The sequence below is a fragment of the Labeo rohita genome, chromosome 10 (assembly GCF_022985175.1).
Source record: "Labeo rohita strain BAU-BD-2019 chromosome 10, IGBB_LRoh.1.0, whole genome shotgun sequence".
NCBI classification, from domain to species: Eukaryota; Metazoa; Chordata; class Actinopteri; order Cypriniformes; family Cyprinidae; genus Labeo; species Labeo rohita.
Genome location: NC_066878.1, coordinates 18,096,141 through 18,112,560, shown reverse-complemented (window position 1 = coordinate 18,112,560; position 16,420 = coordinate 18,096,141). Strand labels below are relative to the sequence as shown.

At 38.3% G+C, this 16,420-nt stretch overlaps 1 protein-coding gene across 4 annotated transcripts in view; it reads left to right on the top strand.

Moving 5' to 3' along the window:
- The window catches only part of sh2d3ca (SH2 domain containing 3Ca), a 60,813-nt gene that overhangs the window by 21,426 nt on the left and 22,967 nt on the right, over positions 1-16,420 (top strand). The gene's annotated exons all lie outside the window — the stretch shown is intronic.

Sequence of the window (16,420 nt, the reverse complement as noted above, 5' to 3'; positions counted from 1 at the left end):
TGTAGTGGATTGTAATGGGCTCAGGAAACAGGAGAATGCATCAAAGTGGCTCTGGAGGTCATGCTTTTTATATCTGAAAGTGAAGATATATGGTTTCATGCAAGGCTCAGAATACAAAAAAATGTCACGTTATTCTGACAAAGTCTGATACGTGATCTCAGAACAACACAGGATTTGAGTGGAAAGGCTGGAAAAGGGGAATGGGTGTCGTCTAATTATCCTCTATTTCAGCCAACTTGGACTGGATAACAACAGTACAATTTTGGCTATGAGTTTGGGTGGTGCAACTATAGAAACAAGGACAATACTTCCCTGCCTCATCTACTTTTCTCACCCTCTCTTATTGTTTTTCCTGGTCTTTTCAAAAGCAAAACAGAGGGTGTTTAAGATAATGAAATTATTGTGTTTTGTACTCCCCTAAATATGAGAGTGACACTGTTTCTCACATAAATGTTCAGTTACAGGTGCAGATGATAAAAAATGTGTTTCTATAAAAAATATGTTTACAGTATATTTAACAGAAGTTATAAACAGTTTACAGATATCGCATTCTAACCCTAAGGCTTACCATTAATTTCTCTTAAATACAGTAATCAGTGTTCATTTAATTTGAGAAACAATCAATTTGCGCATTTCTAAGGGAAAATAACAATATGTTTACACTTCAAATTGTGCAGACAGGGCACTTGGCTAGTATACATAGCAGCAGGCACACAACGTCATAAGATGTTGATATTTGGTTAAATTTCGGTTGCGATGTCGGATGACCAAAATTCAATGTCAAATTAATGTCTAATGTCAACATTAAATTGATGTCCACAGCCAACATCAGCTGACGTTTATATTCTGTTGATTTTATGTTGTGTAACCCACGACAAATTGACGTCAAATACTGTGTTGATATGATGTTGATATTTGGTTACATTATGGTTGCGATGTCAGGTGATAAAAATTTAATTTCAAATTAACGTCTAATGTCAACGTTAATTTGATGTCCACAACCAACGTCAGCTGACATTGATATTTTGACTTTAGGTTATGTAACGAACATCAAATTGACGTCAAATACTGTCTTGATATGATGCTGATTTTTTGGTTAAATTTAGGTTGCGACGTCGGATGACCACAATTCAATGTCAAATCAACATCTAATGTCAACATTAATTTGACGTCCACAACCGACGTAAGCTGACGTTGATATTTTGTTGATTTTAGGTTGTGTAACCAACGTCAAATTGACGTCAAATACTGTGTTGAAATGATGTAGATATTTGGTTAAATTTCGGTTTTGTGACACCGGGTGACCAAAATTTTAATGTCAATTCAATGTCTAATGTCAACATTAATTTCATGTCCACTACCGACGTCAGCTGACGTTGATATTTAGGTTGTGTAACCAACGTCAAATTGACATCAAATACTGACATCAACCCGATTTTCATTCCTGACCAAAATGCAACATCAGCCCAATAAAAGGTACAACGTCAAACTGACATTATATTGACGTCTGGTGCCTGCTGGGTTATAGATAAACTTACTATATAAGGACAGCTCACACTTAGGACAATTTGGCATATACTAAGAACAAAATTAAACTACTCAAATCCATGTAGGGGCCATAGAGGTCTATAGGCTGTCTGTAATGATGTATGTGTTCATCCCATTGGCCACCTGAGCTCAGAGCCGCACCAGGAGGAGATGATGGTGTCCCAGCTGTGGATTGATAATAGTCATTCTGACTTGATATTCACATGCAGAAAAACAGACAGCAGTGAATTTCTTTTTGCCTTCAGTTCTGTCAAGTACCTTGACCTTGTGTGTACCTTTGAGTTAAACAGATTTTTCCTTCACGGCATAGGTAAATATTTTGGTGGTAATGGTGATTTGGATAGTCCTAACATTTAGTTTGGACCCATTCTCCCATTGATCTCATATGTGTCCCTGCAGATTCTGATGTTGTATTTCTTTTTGTGCCAATTCTTCAGCCTCATTACCAGTAAAGATGGTTGCAGTCTTGATTTAAACTGGGCTAGGCTACTGCATGTTTATCAGGGAGAGCATCAACCCCAAATCCTCCATCTGCCTCTTGCAGTTGCACTTTGATTGTTTCATCTTAATCCCCCCATTCTCTGCCGGCTGGCAGCTTGACGGTTCTTTCGTCTATGACCCCACTTGCATATGTGGTCATGCTAGTTTTAACCGCAGGGGTCATGGAACCACATTCACACTGGGGGTCCAAAACTAATACCCTGTTACCATTTACACAGATTCCAGACTGGTGTAATTGTCTGCTTTGGTGGGTTGTCGTTCTACGAGGGTGCGTGATTGCGTAGATTTCCCCCTTAACCTCTCTCCCTTCCAGTCATTACAACAACAACAACAACAACAACAAAATATTAATTTCATATTCAAATATTCAGGGGTATGACTCTCCCTCTCCCCTCTTTCTTTCTTCTCTTTTTCTTGTGTTTTCTTTTCTATCCTCTCCAAATCCTCTCTGGTGCCGCCGTCTCTTCCCCAGGGCTGCGGCGGCTTAGCAGCTGTTAAACAGAAAAGTTCAAGAGTAAATCTGCCTCTTACTGAATGTGAGGATAACCTAATTACACTGGGCTGTTTTCTCTCCTAATGAACGCCACGCAGATTTGGAGTGCCGGGATTTTTTTTTTTTTTTGTATACCTCCCCCCAAACTGCTTCTGTACCAATTTCTTCTCATCCCTTTGATGAATGTGGCTAAACTAGAAGTCCCTTAGAGACTGGATTAGTCTTCATTCATATTGTGTATACTTCTCAGACTAATGATGTTTGTTCTGCTTTGCTTATCACGCAAATGAAGATACTGAAGTTGTCAAAAGTGCTAAATTAGACACAGACCATCTGTGCAAAAGTTGGATGTGTTTGTGTATCACACTGTCCAAACAAATGCTAACATTTCAACCATTATAAAGTTGTCGGTTTGATTTAGAAAGTTATGTACTGTCATTCTCATAATGCCCCAACAAACACTAACAGCAGGAGTGTTCAATCCTGTTCCTGGAGGACAACCTTCCTACAGACCTGCTCCAACACAAATGCCGGGAAGGTGCTATTAATCCTGAAGACCTTAATTAGCTGGCTCATTTGTTTAATTGGGGTTTGCATTAAACAAAGGAAGGTGGCCCTCCAAAATCAGGTTTAGACACCCTTGACTAACAAAGGTTTCTATGCTGATCCAACAAAACTTATCAACAGCATTTATTGGGACAATGTGAGCTAGCCTTTGGTCATCCTGAAATTTCATAGGTTAATGATATGGATGTGTAAAGCAGTGGCTCCCAGCCCTGGTCTTGGAGCATTCCTAACAGTACACATTCTGTGTGACTCTTATCTGACACACCCATTTCAGATCGAAATAGGTCTTGGAGTTTTTTATTTGATCTGAAATTTGATAATTGATTGTTTAATCAAAAAGGATGTTTACTTTGGAATATGATTAAATGAAAATTGCAGGCAAAAAAATCAATGTGGAAAAGTTGTTGATTTGCCTTAACCCTGTCAGTGCACTATATCTAAGAAACTATATCTGGTTGTTTGCTATTTTAGATGGAAAAAGTGGAATTAATAAGAGATGTTTATCTGTTATCTGAACATAGATAAGGTTTTTTATTCATGGCTGGCTGTCAGAAGTCTTTTATGGTTCCATCCCTTTAAGAGAGTGGTGAGATCATACAGAGTTGAAGAGACGCTTTTAGCTCATCTCATTGCAGATTTCACAGAGCTGTCTCTCTTCCAACCCTCCCTCAACTCATCCTCTCCCTTGCCTCAACATCCAAGACAATCGCGCTGTAAATCCAATAGGTCAGTACGATTGGTTGTTAGCTCTGAACAGGAAGTGTCTCTGTCTTAGGCGTCCACTATCAGATGCTTCAGTGACAGAGGATTATCAACACCAGCAGGAATTAATTTCCTCTGAAGTGAAAGATAAGACAATATCATACCAGAGATGTCCGAAAGTTTCCCCCCCTCTGAGGATCAGGTGGGTGTGGACCAAAGGGGGCTGGGATATGGGGTAGGCTGGAGTCAGATCTGTTTTGTATGTCCACTTGACCTTTATCCCAGCTTGTCCTCAGAGGTCAATGGGCAGCAGCAGGCCCTTATTTCAGTTCACTGATAAAAAGGGTGAATGTAAGTGATCTCCAACCTTTCTCCTTGAGAGCTACCATCCTGCAGACTTCAGTTTCAACCCTACTCCAAAACACCTGCCTGTAATTGTTAAGTAATCCTTAACACCTTGATTGCTTTTGCTGTGAAATCTGCAGGATGGTAGCTGTCCAGGAACCAGGTTGGAGACCCCTCTACCTTGTCTTTTAAACTTTATTAGACAGAAGGGGGCTTTGTCATTACTTGTTTTGGTCACAAAAGAGGGGACCACTTCAAGGCCATCAGTGGGGCCATAGACACTGATCTTGAAGGGCAGAATCAGTCACGCATGTCCTACATATGATCGGTGAAAGGGGTTTAAAGACATAGCTTGTCCTTTTGAACCCAGTCTGTTTAATCCTAGTTATTCCTAAACAATGTTCTGTAACAGGTCTTATCTAGTGTTGAAAATATGGCCAAAATGTGAGGCTCCATGCCTTATCAGTGCACAGGGTTTAGTTCAATATTCCTTGGTTTTGTGTGAGGTGATGTTATATCCAATCACGTTGTTGTTGCAGAGTTGCATGAAACCAGGCTTGTGTTTATCTTGAATGAGCATGTGTTTGACCAGTTCAAGCAGGGACCATGCGTTTGCTATCTCGGTGACATTTGAATGAGTACTAGTTACTTGTTAGACTCACAGTCATTCCATCAGGACTCCATCATTCTGCATTACCGCAGCACCCATCACTTTAGAAAAGCCACTACAGTGAATTACCGTTGACAGCAGAGAATTATGCCACGCTTGATAACACAATACATCAGAACAGGCATAAAAATGCATTTTATTGTCTGAGATTGAAGAGATACCACCCACCACGCAGCAACCGAATTGCCCTAAATGACAAAATGATGAGAAGGAAAGACTAGACGGTTAATTGCAGTAAATGAATTCAACTGAATTTCAGCCGTGCCTTGGCGAAGTGTGGCGATAACAAAAATGAAATTGCTGCAAAAAAGGAATCTTTTTGGAATCTTCTAAGCTTCTTTAGGCTGTTGTGTTGTTTGGATTGGATTAGTTGTAGACTCACATAGAGCATGTAATCTCCAGTTTTGCATTGTATGTTAAATTGAATTAACCTAGTTTGCTAGTAGTGCGCAAGGCAGGGACTCTAGTCGTATTTACTGGCATATTGATCAAGGTTTGCCTATGAAAAAGTTGGGGTTGGCATAAAAGAATTAACCTAGTTTGCTAGTAGTGCACAGGGCAGGTACTCTAGTCGTATTCATTGGCACATTGTTTGAGGTTTGTCTATTAAAAAGTTGGGTTAGGCATAAGAGAATAAACCTAGTTTGCTAGTAGTGCACAAGGCAGGTACTCTAGGCATATTCATTGGCACATTGTTTGAGATTTGTCTATTAAAAAGTTGGGTTAGGCATAAGAGAATTAACCTAGTTTGCTAGTAGTTCACAAGGCAGGTACTCTAGTCATATTCGTTGGCACATTGTTTGAGGTTTGTCTATTAAAAAGTTGGGGTAGGCATAAGAGAATTAACCTAGTTTGCTAGTAGTGTGCAAGGCAGGGATTCTAGTCGTATTTACTGGCACATTGATTGAGGGTTGTCTGGATTGAGTGGATTTCTCCTCGAAGGTCCTGGAAGGAGTCTTGCTCATATGCCTCTGCAGCAACTACAGAAAAACAATGACATCATGTTCAGGGTGGAGAACGAGAGAGAGAGAAGAGAGAAGAGAGAAAGGGACATTGACATCGCAGTGGGATATTGCTGGCTAATTCCTAGTGTGTGTGGTACGGTTTAGCGCATGCTGAGAAGGGATAGTGTACGTCCAGTGGGAGATTATCTAAGTGGCAACACACACGCACACAAGCGGTCTGGTGTGTGTTTATTATCTGTGTGCAAGGGAGTTCCCCAGCACTCTCCATCTCTGCTCCCCCCCACTCCAGGAGGAGTGCATCATCTGCAGTGTCGCCATGGTGACAGCCTCACGCTTCAGGACAACCCCACCCCCCGTATCCCAACCCCCATCAGAGACGCACTGATTAGGTTGCTCCCGTCACCATGTGGCTGCATGTAAATGTGTGTGTAATGAATGTGTGAACACCGTTAAGCATGCTGGTGCAAACATTAGCATGTGTGTTCGTGCACACCTGAGCTGTATGAACAAAGCCATTTTATAAACTTCCATTAGCACTTCACTCAAATGTACGTCTGAAGCATCACTGGGACAGTTTAGCAGTGTACCGCTACAGTGCGACCCTAACTGAGAGGTCACGGGCCACCCGCCAATGCAGGCCCCTCCCCAGCTGTACATGAATGAAAGTGAAATCTCAGCACTGTCTACGCTGCCAGCCAATGGCACACACCGCTGCGGAGCTCTCCGGAAGAGATGACATCATCTCCAGCCAATCGTAGCATCGCTCAAGGGCTGACTACTGCAGGCTCGACAATGCAATGAGATATAGTGTCTTACTGAGGTGAAACAGAGAGAGAAAGGCGAGGCAGAAATGCAAGGAAGCATGTTGCGATATCCTTTCGTTCAGGGCGAACACCAGATATGATGTTGAAATGACCTCAAAGGCATTCTGCCTGCTATCAGGGGTGGATGACAGAAGGGCAGGTGTGTGTGTATGTGTGCCTGACTGTGATATCTCTCTGTGACCTGCCAGCCGGCATTACGAGGCAGATCTTCTTGCCACTGTGCGTGTGTGTGTGTGTGTGTGTGTGTGTATTCCTATTGGGGTGATACGTCTTTGCCCAGAGGTTGCTGACCAGCTATAAGCATTCAGTAAATACTTGTCCATGTGCTTATATAAACAGACCTCGCCCTTTTACTGTTTTTTAATCTTTTACTCTCTATGCACATGTATACAAATGCAAACACAAATGCTTAGCTAACGTATTGCTGTCATCCAATGGTTACTAGCACTCTCACCTGGAAACTCTTATTGACAAAATAAGAGTGCTAAAGTTGCTGTTAATGTGAATGATGCTTTAATATCTGTTTTTGCATGGCAGTACTTTACCTAAAAAGAAAACTGAATGATAATGTATGAAAATACTAGCTCTAGCACCACTTATGGCAATGCTGATAACACTGTTTTTATTTGTGTTGGATTATTAATTGCATTCTGACACATTTTCTAATGCTGCAATGTGTGAAACTGAGCTTGCATTTGCATGTCCCTCCTTTTTTTTCTAAATAATGTGTCATCCTGAAATGATCAGCTGTGTTTATCTTCGATGTCAGGACTTTGATAGGTCATTGCTGCCTGAATTTGAGTTTGCATAATGTGCTTAGTGTTTAGGGATGGTTTTGACACACCAAAGACTAATGTTGTTCTGAAGCTAATGTGTGTGACTGTAAATGTGTGTATTGATCAGAGAAAGTGATGGGCATGTGTGTGTGTGCATCACCTGATTTGTGGCTCACTTGATAATTATCACTAAGAAGTGTGGGCTTTTTACACATAGGCTACGCTCACACTGCAGTTTAATGTGGCCCAGTTATCCAAATGTTTTGGATGATAGTGTGAACTACAGAAATCAATGACATTTGACATTTTCAGTTCTAATCTTAGGCCACTTTCATTTTGGAAAAGTTTGGTTGGAATTCATGTGATTTGACATTTAAAGGAATACTCCACGTAAACATAATTTCCCTTTATTTTTAAATCAATAAAACTCATTTAGACACATTTTGTCGCCACTAATGTTAAGACACATATTAAACTGTCTTGCGAAAGTATTCAGACCCTTTAATTTTGTGTATTTATTAAGTTTATATTTTGTTATGACCAGATTTTGGATAACTTTGCACATTTATTAAAATTTAAAAATTGAAATAATTACAGTGCATAAGTATTCAAACCCCTTTGTGCACAGTAGCTAATTTTGATGCACACAAAATAAGAAAGCACACACTTTTGATTGCTGTGTGAACATAACGATAGTTACACACACATCAGTAGCATTGTAGCTCCATCAGCAAAGGTCAGAGAATGATCCGTTAACATTTCCTCAAAGCACAAACATTGCCAGTACTTGACATGCGCTTCCTAAAGGCCGTCTGAGCTTTTTCTGCCACTCCCTGTCATCTTTCCTCTGAACGTCTGAGAGATAGATGGAGGGTGTGATGGAGGATGCCTGTAAGGTTACACTCATAAATTCACTTCTATTGACCTTTCAGACCGCCCTTTCACTTTAAGGCAACACAGCGATCTGTTCATGTCCAGAAATCCAGAAACAGATGAACTGGATTGAGTTTAGCACATTGGATTCATTTTGAATCTGTTGCCAATCAGATGAGTATGTCCATGTTCATAGCCCTTTTACTTTTATTATATAACTGATGCTCCCCAGAAGTCTTTTATTGAATTTGGTGTCTTCATAATTTCAGCTGGTACGTCTTCCAGGCTGTGTAATTAATCTACGTCTGACATTTATTGATTAATCAATCGGATGTGTCTTTATATTCCTTCGCCAACTCACCCCGCTGCAGTTTTCTCCTTTGGGGTTGTGCCCATTGCGGCGATGTGGGATGTGCGGTTTATTTGAACGTAAAACAGCCCCTGGCCCTACACTTTTACACTAGACTAATTCACAGATCTGCTCAGGCACACAAAAGCTGCTACCTTGGATTCACAACGGTTTTTGATGGGGTTATATTGATGTGTCCTAAGACCCCAGAATCCATCAGTGCCTTGACCCTGTGACCCATCACAGCCTGTAAATTGGCTCCTAATTGGTTGCTCTCTTTAAAAACAGGAAGCAGAGGTGTCTCCGGATGGCAATGGCTCATTGTGACAGTTCATGAATATTAACGCTTGTGCGGTCAGGTCAGGTGACTGTCAGTGTTGCAAAAATATTGCGTCATTTAAAAAATTACTGTCGTTTCCAAACCTGGTGAGCTGTCTTGCTGTCTGCTGCTTGCAGAGGTGCTCACTGCATTTGGAACAGGTCTAATGAGTCAGTTCAATTACCATAAATGTTTTTCATTGGAAGTCGTTTGTTCTGAGTAAGAGTTAACAATTTGAGGCAAAATTATTGACAGTGATGCAGCAAAGTTGAACGGAATTTGCTTAAAAGTGGCTTGATGATTGATTTCTGTAGTTTTTGGGTTAGCACATGTTCCTAAGCTAACAATGTTTTGTTAAAGTGTTGCCTATTGATATTTGCCATTGGAAGTTGTTCATTCACAGTGAGAGTTGGCAACTTAAGACAAAATTATTGACAGTGCTGCAGCAAAGTTGAACAGTCGAAAGTAGCTTGACGATTGATTTCAGTAGTTTTTGGGTTAGCACATGTTGCTAAGCTAACAATGTTTTTCTAAAGGGTTGCCTATTGATATTTGCCACTGAGAGTTGTTCATTCTCAGTGAGAGTTGGAAATTTGAGGCAAAATTATTGACAGTGTTGCAGCGAAGTTGAACAGAATTTGCTCGAAAGTGGCTTGACGATTGATTTCAGTAGTTTCTGGGTTAGCACGTGTTGTAGCTAACAACGTGATTGATATTTTCCCGCTGGAAGTCGTTCATTTTCAAAGAGAGTTGCCAATTTGAGGCAAAATTATTGACAGTGATGCAGCAGTTGAAAGGGATTTGCTCAAAGTGGCTTAACAATTTATTTCAGTAGTTTTTGGGTTAGCACATGTTGCTAAGATAACAATGTTTTGTTAAAGTATTGCTTATTGATATTTGCCACTGTAAGTCGTTCATTCCCTGGTGAAAATCCAGCATATGCTGGTAGGTATGTTTTGATGCTGGGATGTTTTAGGTATGTTTTGGTGCTGGTTTAAGCTGGTCCTTTGCTGGTTTATGCTGGTCCTTGACCAGCAACATGACCAGCATAAACCAGCAAAGGACCAGCATAAACCAGCAAAGTTGAACAGAATTTGTTCGAGACATGACGATTGATTTCAGTAGTTTTTAAGCAAGCACATGTTGCTAAGCTAACAATGTTTTTCTAAAGGGTTGCTTATTGATATTTGCCACTAGAAGTTGTTTGTTCTCAGTGAGAGTTTAAGCTAATTTATTGACAGTAATGCAGCAAAGATGAACAGAATTTGCTCGAAAGTGGCTTGACGATTGATTTCAGTGGGTTTTGGGTTAGCACATATTGCAAAGCTAAAAATGTAATGGTTGTCATAAATACAAAGCACAATGTATATTTGCTAAAACTGTTTTAGTTTTTATGTTTGTCAAAGCTTTCATTCAGTTTACAATAGTCTACAGTTGCTCACTCATCTAGTCTGCTGTCTTGGATGATTTATTTGGCATAGATTTGTTTTCTGGATTTGCCGCATTAGCAAAGGCTACAGAGCAATGCTGCCTTAAAATTTGACATCACAATTAAACAAGTAGTGATAGATCCTTCATTCTGTTTTGTGATGTACATACAACTTTAACGGATTATCAAAAAATGTAATGCAGGTCTTGGTTCATTTCATCAGCTGGAAGTAGATCTGGAGAAATCCAATATATGTCATCAGAGAGAAGCCTGCCTTTATACCAGAATTCAAATTGTGATATTTTGATAAAATTATAAGGTTAAAAACTGAAAGATATGCATGGAAGAACCTTTCGCAATAAGATCAATAACATGCATTTAGACAATAGCTGTCTTGATACACAGCTAGGCACAAGCGATTATGTTTTCACACATATATTAGCACGCTAACAGTGAAATTACAGCAGTTAAGCAGTTAAAAATGTCAGCACTTGAAGTTAAGCACCACAATCATTATGTATTCTCCGAACACTGTGTTTTTTGGTACTCTTTGTGGGAATTCAAATCTCGAATGAGGCTCCCGCTGTTTCTATGATTTCAGCTTTTTGTTACACTCGCTAAATCACGGCACTGAGATGCTATTTGGCTAATACGGATGCCGTGAATGTTGAGGCATTTATCTGCAGAGATGTGTTCTCTCCAAACCCGTGATGAAAGATAAGTCATGTGTGTTTTCCTGTGGTACTTGCCCCCCTCTATGACACCATATGCCCAAAACCCTCAGAAACACACTTGCTTTGAGCTGCTCCCTTAACACATAGGGACCAAACCACCCGTAGACCCCATATGGCCAGTTTCCTCTTGCTGCCTGTCCTCTCTATCTCGCTCTCTCTCTCTCTATCATGTGTGAGCCCAGAGGGAAGAGGGTAATCAGGATGTTTCTCCTGCGCCTGTCAGCGTAACAGGCCCATGTGTCACAGAGCTGCATTACGAACCGGCAGAGGCACACAATAGTAGCACAAAAAAAACAGTCTTGTGTGCCCAACCACAAACCGCATGAGACGTGGCCTTGCATAGTTGTGATGTCATGCGTGAGCATTTATTAAACAGGATAAAATAGCATTACTAATGGAGACAATTGTCATTTCAGGCAGTTTAACCTTTAATCTTTAGTAGCTTTATAATTGATTTGCCTTTTATGTCTTTCTGTCATTTTAAAGTTTTGAAACTACAGTCAAGAGTTCTAGGGGATCTGTGGAAAATTCAAAAACTGCTTTTGCAAAATTTATTTTTTTTTAAAGTTTTAGACAGTTTTATGCAAAAGTTTGGGAACACCTTGCAGAATCTGTGAAAATGTGAATAATAGGAGAGATCATACAAAATGCATGTTATTTTTTTATTAAGTGCTGTCCTGAGTAAGATATTTTACATAAAAGATGTTTACATGTGATCCACAAGACCAAAAATAGCTGAAATTATTCAAATAAATTATTACAATTCGTAATACTGTGTGTGGTTACCTGGATGATCTACGACTGTTTTTTTTTTTATTTAGTGATGGTTGTTCATGAGTCCCTTGTTTGTTCCGAACAGTTAAATTGAGCACTGATCTTCAGAAAAATCCTCCAGGTCCTGCAGATTCTTCAGTTTTTCAGCATCTTTTGCATAGTTGAACCCTTTCCAGCAGTGACTGTATGATTCTAAAATCCATCTTTTCACACTGAGGACAATTGAGGGATTCAACTATTAAAAAAAGTTTCAAACATTCACTGATGCTCCAGACGGAGCATTAAGAGGCGGGGGGGTGAAAACTTTTGAACAGAATAAAGATTTGTTTTGTTGAACTATCATTTTTTCCATTTAGTACCGCTCTTTGGAAGCAAAAAAGATACTTGTATGTTTCCCGGAAGACAAATTAATTACAATTTACCTTCATCTTCAAATTCAAAAAGTTTTACCCCCCTCAGTTTTTAATGCAAAACCATACAGTCACTGCTGGAAAGGATTCAAATATGCAAAAGATGCTGGAAAACTGAAGAATCTGCAGGACCTGGAGGATTTTTCTGAAGATCAGTGCTCAGTTTAACTGTTCAGAACAAATAAGGGGCTCATGAACAACCATCACAAAACAAAAAAACAATCATAGATCATCCAGGTAACCACACACAGTATTAAGAACCAAGAGTTCCCAAACTTGTGAAATGTTACATTCATTGGTTTTTCTAAATTTAATGGAACAATGCACATCAGAGAGTCTCAGAAAACCTAAAGGACAAGTCACTGTAAATAAACATAGTGTGAAGTTAAAACAGTTCTTATCTCCATATTTCAAGTGTCTGGCTCACTGTCCCAGAGCGTGAGGAACCGCAGCACAGACTGCTTATGGTTATTGCTCAGACTGCATGGCCAGTGAATCTGGAACATTTTATTAAATCAGTATGCGCTCTGGATCGTGAACTGATTTGTAAGCTCAGTGTGATATCAGAATCAATTGAACTTTTTTTCCTGATCTCAGACCAGTTTTGTTGTGTGTTTAGCCATATTTCTTTCTCACACATGATTATGCTTTTTCATACTGTGCTCAATACTGCGTTAAAATCTTTTTAATCCTCAGCCTGAGACCATGGCACATGTTTTAACTGAAATCAACAAGATATCGTATTATTTGTTTGAAACAGCCAGAGCAGACTTATACGATGACATTTTCACAGATGAACAAGCAGTTATTAAAACAGGTCATGTTGTGTCAGTTTGTTGTGAGCTGTATTCGTTCAGTCAGTGTTATTGGCCTTTTGAATATGCAAATAGGAATGTTAACTCAAGGTTTACAAATGTACAGTGTGACATTTTAAATGTCTTGTATAATCTCAGCTGTCTTGGCATCAGGCCTCAGTCTCTCTATCCTCCCCCTTCCTTCGTTCTGTCTTTTCTGCACTTGTTTCTCCTTCTGCTTTGCAGACAAATTTAGGTGCAATGACTCTTGACTGTGAAGTCTGTAGTCTCGAAGATAACTGTATGGCTGCCATCTGCTTCACCAACAGCTCTGTGCAAACTCTTAAAGTCAACATGAAATAAAAAATTACTGTGGCGGTACTACAGTACAGTGAATGTATTTACATAGTACTCCAAAGTACTTTTTCTATGCAATTAGTGTGGAACTTTCAAAAATGTAACTTGAGTTAAGTAATCAGATTACTTTTTCAAGTAACTAGTAAAGTAATGCATTACTTTAAATTTACAATAAAAATACCTCAGTTACTTTTTCAAATAAGTAATGCAAGTTCACTGACACCTCTCCTGTTCCCATGTTGAGAGAAACTGGGAGTATGCTTTCTTCAGCCTGAGGCTTATTCATTTTACTTATGTAACTTTTGGAGGTTTTGTTATTAAAAAACAAAAGCAAGCAAGTAATAAAATGCAGTACTTTCCATAAAGAGTAACTAAGTAATGCAATTACTTTTTTATGGAGTAATGCAATATTGTAATGCATTACTTTTCAAAGTAACTTTCCCCAAGTTACCATGGTACGTTTTATTGTACTGCTCAACAGGGATGCACATGCACTTGCAATCCACTTTAAATAATTAGCATCAGAAGTTTGAAGAGCGCAGCATGACCTCAGCTCACAGCAGAGCAGGAATTAGGTCATCTCAAAGCCGCCCTGCACTTCCTGTTTTTGGCAACCTTCTTAACCCATAAAAAATGAAGGAGCGCTCTTTAGCATTTTGAGCCAGTCCCATGTCAAAACACACTCGCACACACTGGCTCCTGTCAAACACGATCCGTCAGCCACATGCCACGGGGGGCATTTTGTTTTTCCATGCCCACCCGAGGGTCGCGGCGTGTATGTGTGTGTGTGTGAAAGGGCTGACGTCTCATGTGCCAAGACTGTGACCTCAACACTCAGAGAGCAAACACCTGATCGTGCTGTTGTCATGGAAATGCTGCTCGGTCCCCTCTGATGGGATGTCTCAAGGGCGGTGAGATGAGTCTTGGGGAAATGAGGGGGAAATTCTGGGTGGATGCATGTGGATGACACCCCATCAGCCAGCTGCTCTGTCTGCAACATTAGGCCAGTGATATGCTGTTGTGTGGCGTGTGGGGAATTCTGGGTGTGTTGACATACATTCCACTTCAAGCATTTCTATAAAGCCTGAGTGCTTCCTGTGGCCCATCAGGCCTCAGGCTCTGAATGATTTGCTGTGCATAGGTAATGATCGTTCCAAATGAGATTGATAATTAAGCATCAATTATGAATTAGCTTCCACGCATTTAATTCTGCCGAAGAATGCTGGGATTTGCTGGATAATAGCACGTGATTGGCTGTCTAGGAGTGGATTTGATTATTATTTACTTTCCTGCCAGTGTGAGTGGGGATGTGTGACTCTTTACTTGAGCCTCCTTATGACGTTATGATTCAGTTATATTAGCCAAAATTTGGACACACTGAAGCTGTAAACATACAGTGTGTTTACATAGACACACAGAGACAACATTTAAGACAGATTGCTGTAGCTTTTTTCATGTATAAAGACCCATTTATATTTATATTTATTATATATCACAAATCTATATGCATGTATTTAATTTTTATTTCTTATTCTTACGCCTAGGGCAGTTAATAATAATAATAATAATAATAATTCTCCAAATAGCATTTAGAAAGAACATTTAAAAAACAGGGAAATACAAAAAATACAAGTTAATAGTCTTTACTAATAAACAGTCATATTATAAAATAATTATTAATATATAATAATATATAATAACAATAACAACAACAACAACAACAATAATAATAATAATAATAATAATTCAAATAGCCTTTAGAAAGATCATGTAAATGTATTTTTCCACAAAGCATAGGGAAATACAAAAGTTACAATTTAATAGACTTTACTAATAAACAGCAATATTATAAAATAATAATAATAATAACAATAATAATAATTCTCCAAATAGCATTTAAAAAGAACATTTAAATGTATTTTTTCGTAAGTATAGGGCAATACAAAAATTACAATTTAATAGACTTTACTAATAAACAGTCATATTATAAAATAATTGTTTAATATATAATTAATAATAATAGTAATAATAATAATAACATTAACAAAAATAATAATAATTCTACAAATAGCCTTTAAAAATATATATATTTTTTTTTTTTTCAAAAAAGCATAGGGAAATACAAATTTACTAATAAACAGCAATATTGTAAATTTTAATTGTTATTAATTGTTAATAATTAATAATAATAATAATAATAATAGTAATAGTTATTATTATTATTATTATTATTATTATTAAGTATATTTTTAAATATAAAGTTAATATTTTCCAAATAGTTTTTAAACTAATTAATTAAAAAATAGCAAATACAAAAATTGCAACGAAACACACTTAAATGATAAACAGTAATAATATATCACAAATCTATATGCATTTATTTGGCTTTTATTTCTTATTCTTACACCTGAACAGTCAATTATTACTATTAATAATAATAATAATAATAATACGTTACAATTTTTTTCCAAATAGGTAATTTTATATATATTTTTTATATACAGTAATTTTATATTGTTTAAATTTATTTAAAAAATGACACCATTTTAAAGCTGAGACCTTGTTTCATACCAGAAGTACATTTCTCTGTCTTGTCAGTTTCCTTTTTGCTTCGTGACGTATTTTTCACTGCATGAGAACATGACGTGTAGTGTGAGAGTGACATTGTTTGTCGGACATAGCAACAGTAACTAAGGAAGGCGGGTTTTTGCAAAGGGTCGATTGTCTCCTTAAATGCTTGCTTTTGTCCATACAGTCTCCGGAAAAAAAAAAAGATACAAAAACTGTCACTGGGGCAGTACCTTTTTAAAAAGTACAAATATGTATAATTTAGGTACTAATAAGCATCTTTAAGATACTTGTATGCAGTATCTTTATACTGCCCCATTGAAGGCTTTTGTACCTTTTGGTTTTCTGAGAGTGTACAGTGAAAATAGATGGTGATTTAGACCAAATAGGACAAAAAGCACCATGAAAGTATCCATACTACT